We start from the raw sequence: 4,977 nt of genomic DNA on the forward strand, positions 1-4,977 counted from the left end.
GTTTAACTGTATGTGTTTAAATGTTACAGTTACGGCTGAAAATAACAACAGAAACAATTAAGTCTACCAGTTTCACACATCTCCGCGGTTGGCCAGCTTCGGGGTACTTTACTGTGCTTCTGCCTTCTCCCTGAACCCGCTGGCTCCTCAAAGCTCCATTGTCTCCGCTGCCAACCGCCCCCAAGCGCCCCTAAGTGCCCCCAAGCTGGGAAGCTGGCCACAGAATTCAGCTAGCTACTTCCCGACCTTGGGGGCGATTCCCAGTGCTCTTGTCTCCTGTCTGAACCTGGCGGTCTCACCCAGGGGCGCTCTTAGGTACTGAAATTTGGCACCGATTGATTTGATGTGAATCGTTACTCTCGGTACAATGTCATGGTGATTGGATCTATACGCACAACGTTCCCCTGGCTCCTCTCAGTGTCATCTATAACATCTTTCACCATTCATCGTCTATAGAGCAGCTCTCAACTTTTGATGTCATCAAAAATTTGTTGAGTTTTAGCTCTCTAGGTTTTGTACTTGAGAGAGAGTTGTTCATGTTTACTGATATTTTTGGACAGCCTTGGACCATAGGAATAACATCAAATTTAAAAATGGGCATAGTTCCCCTTTAAAAACTAGTTGCAAATGTCAGTCACAAGTTCCAAGAGACCAAGGTGACATTTTTAAATACAGTTACAGCTAACGAGTTTTTTCATTATTGATTTTTTTAAAAATATAAGACAGAAGCAAAATTTTAGAGTTTGAGGTGAAATCTGCAGATATTATGTCTGGCCATTCAAAAACCTGAAGAGATCATGTTTAGTATAAAACAAGACAAAGAAAATCAGCAAATCCTGACACTAGAGAAACAAGAATCAGAAAATATTTGACATATTTGCTTTAAATGAAGAATCAGAAAATATTTGACATATTTGCTTTAAATGCTTGAATATTTGCTGTTTTTTAACCAAAACATCACTGAATTCCCAGCGGCTTTATAGCCACAAAAACTGAGGTCTTATTTAGTGATGAGCTGCTTTGTTTCCACCAGGATGGTGCCACGAAAAGCTATTGTATTTTACTAAGACATCACTGCATTTCCAGCCAAAATAGTGCCACAGAAAGCGGCTGTTTGTTTGTTTTTTCTTAACAAAACATCACTGCATTTCCAGTGGCATATTAGCCACAAAAATGGATGGGGTTATTTAGTGACCAGTTGCTTTGTTTCCACCAAGGACAGTGCCATGAAAGTAGGTGGTTTTTACAGAGACATCGCTGTGTTTCCAGTGGATTCTTAGCCACAAAAACTGAGTTGCTTTTTAGTGTACCAATGCTTTGTTTTGGATAGTGCCATGAAAGTGATCTATTTTACAGAGACATCGCTGCATTTCCAGCCAGAATAGTGCCACAAAAAGTGGGTGTTTTTCACCAAAACATCACTTCTTTTCATGCATATTTTTAGCCACAAATCCTGAGGTGTTTTTTAGCAATCTGTTGCTTTGTTTCCACCAGGGATACTGCCATAACAAGCAATTGAATTACAGTATATAGAGACATCACTGCATTTCCTGCAGGGATGGTGCCACAACTGCGGTTGTTTTTTACTGAGACATTGCTGTGTTTCCAGTGGCTTTTTAGCCACTAAAATGGAGTTGTTATTTAGTTATCAGTTGCTTTGTTTTTTAAAGAAAAACATTTGATTTCTACCAACACATGGCTGCATTTCCAGTGGGAATTGTGCCAACAAAACCGGACAGTTCAAGCCAAAACATGATCTTTTTTTAACCATAACCAAGTGTTTTATGTGCCCAAACCTAACCACAACTTAACCACAGCACTGTTGAAACATAAAATGTCTATGAAGCAACATGATAACACAAATGTTCCATATCCATGGTTTACAGAAACTTAAAGTGCCAACATTTATTCTGGCAATTGGGTTGTAAAATGGCTTTCTGACCAGCAGAGCAGTTTTTAAATCTTTTGGGGCAACTCTCAAGCATTGTGACTTAAATCAGACTCAAGTCTAGGTCTCAAGTTCTCACCTTTGTTGACTATTAGTCCAAAACTCAAAGATTTGCAGCTTACAATAATATAAAACACAGAAAAGCAACAAATCCTTACAGTTCAGAATAGAAAATTAGCAAATGTCTTTGCTTGATCTTAAACATCATCAGTTTTTTAAGTGATTGTTTCAGCACTACTTTAAGTCATCATTACAAATGTTAATTTAGAGAGACAGCTGTCGTTCCCTCCATGTTTTGTATTTTTAATATTTCCCTCAGTTAATGGAAAAGATGGCTGCAGGATTGTAATAATGCTGAAATACTGGAGCAGTCAGCCAGACGTTTAGAGTAAAGATGTCACAGGTTATTACTGTAAAGTAATTAGTTGGCTTGGAACTCCTTGTTTTTATATGAGTTGAAGTTGGACGAAGGGAGAAGTCCATGTGTTTCTGATCAGCCTGCACGCTGCTTCCTGCTCTAATGTTTTCATCCTCCTCATGACCTTGTGTGTGGGCACAGAGAGGAGGAGGACAGCATGATGTCATTAAAGGCGGGCCCAAACTCTTATATCCATTAATGCTTTCTCTCTCTTTGCCCTGCACACACACTCACACTCAATGGTTTTATATTTTCCCCCAGTGTTACATCCTTTTTTTTTTTTTTATCTAATGCCTTCTTGTTTTCTGTCTCCTCCTTCATCCTCACTCCTTCTCATGCTCTCTTTCTCTCTGTCTGTTACTTGCTTCTTACTTCTTCTTCTTCTTACTTCCGCACCTTCCCCCTTTTTCTCCATCTGTCTCTGGATTTTCCCACCACTGCTAAAGCAATGAAAAATACAGCGTCACCATACAATCACCAGACCTTTTGATCATATAAAGACACAGCCAAAAAATGAATGCAGGGAGATTCAAATCTGTCTGGGCATGAGGCACACAATATTTCTGCTTGAAATTGAAGGATATCCCTTACAATCCCCAAGGTTGTAAAATGCAAGATACACTATATATGGTAGGCGATACCTTTCTCACTACATTAAGACTATAATATTTAATGATTTGTATTGGACTACTGAGAAACCACAGTCTGAGGGAGAACATGCACATCTGAAAATAATAATCTTCACTGATTGATTGCACTTAATTAAAGTGAATGCACAGGAGGAGGATGTAGTGCAGCTCACAGCTGACCTATACTCGCCTGGCAAACAGCTCATGAAAAGTGGTGTCTCCTTTTAAAGTGACATACTTCTAAAATGTTATGGTTTGTAAAACATAGTGTAAACGTAGAACCAAGGCTATATGGGCTCCAAGTTGTTTTCCATCGTGGAAAAGAGCTTGCATGTAGTTTTCTCCACAGAAGTATCAACAGCCGAGGTGTAAAAGAAGTAAATCAAGGATGTGAGCCCCTTCATAATGCAAATTCTAATTTGACATTGTATTTTTGCATTTACTGCAATTTTTTTAATAAACAGCTAAATGTAAATGTAAATATTGTTAAATGCATCTTTTAGTGTGGCCTTTTATTAAATGAATTACTGGGCTGCACACATAATCGAAATATTATCGAAATCACATGGCAAGGTAAAATGTGTCACAGCATACTGTTATAAATGAAGCACTGTGGTGCTACAGAGTAGCCTGGTGAAACCATTGTAGGGGAAATACCTTTCTGAGAATGTTTGCACTCGTAATAAAGTTTGGGGAACCACCCTCCTAATGAGGGAAGCGACTAATCAAATTAATAGCTCCCTAAACCAATTGTTAATTTGTGAGTACACTTATCAATAATGAATCAATCTCAATATCTGGGTTATGAATTCTCCATACAGTGATCTTAGTTCCTGCTCCAAATAAATATACACAGACAACGACCTGGTGATGAATGAAAATTTATTTAGGCTAAATGTGTAACAACTGAATAAATGAATGAGGATAATATGAAATAACACAAAATCAACAGTATGTATAAATGGATTAAAACAAGTAACACTTGTGTGGGTTATTTAATTTGGTGATAGTGAGAGAGTAGGCCTATGTGAAGAGAAATTGGGAACGCAGGGATGAGCAAAATATTTATCTAAGGAATCCTAAATTAAGATTAAGATTATTAAATCTCCTATTCGACATCAGCTCTTACCACTGCCCAGCGGGTCACCTGTAAGGGGAATTCTTTGCCTCCCTTCTTAGCAGCAAATCATGCAGACATTTCTCCTGGGGCCCCGAACTGTCACATTGCAGCTCCCAGACTTTCCAGCAGAATGAAACCGGCTGGCGCACCGTGGTGGGGGGAGCGGTTGAGCCAGCGACGTCCTGTGGGTGCCCCCAATGTCGGTTTTCTTACGCTGCAAAAAGCCTTTGGGTTTGGCACAAGGGCCACTGTGGCAAGTGGCTGGCAGCCGCTGGGTTTGATGAATCTTTGGTTGAAGAGGCAGGTTGAAAAAGGCACTTGTCTACTTTGTTATAATTACTTGCTTATAATAATGGTGAAAACAATATTGTTGGCCGTTCGATATTGTTATCAAAGTTATTATTAACGCGCATAAAAATGTTGAAAACACTGGAGATAAAAGAAAACTGGATAGGCAAAACTTAAAAGTTTAAAATAACTTTGATCATGAGAGTATAAAAGTGTAACTAAAACATAAATACAAGAGAGGTTAAGATACAAAAAAGAAGGAAGAGAATTTAAAAAAACAAGAAGAAAAAAAGACAGCAAGAATACAAAAGAAGCGAGAGACGCTCTGTGCTCACTTGTTTTTATCTGGCCAAAGGGGGGCGGGTTTGTTAAGGCGGTCTTTTAGTGGTAAATAGGCCTATTACTTTATAATGCTTCTATTATACGAGATCATATTAGGGGTGTAACGGTACACAAAAATCTCGGTTCGGTACGTACCTCGGTACACAAGTCACGGTTCGTTTTTTTTCGGTACAGTAATGAAAAAAATAGACAACTATTAAATATCTTTTACTTATTGGTAACCTTATTAAAA

This window comes from Epinephelus moara, chromosome 22 (assembly GCF_006386435.1).
Source record: "Epinephelus moara isolate mb chromosome 22, YSFRI_EMoa_1.0, whole genome shotgun sequence".
In the NCBI taxonomy this organism is placed as follows: domain Eukaryota; kingdom Metazoa; phylum Chordata; class Actinopteri; order Perciformes; family Serranidae; genus Epinephelus; species Epinephelus moara.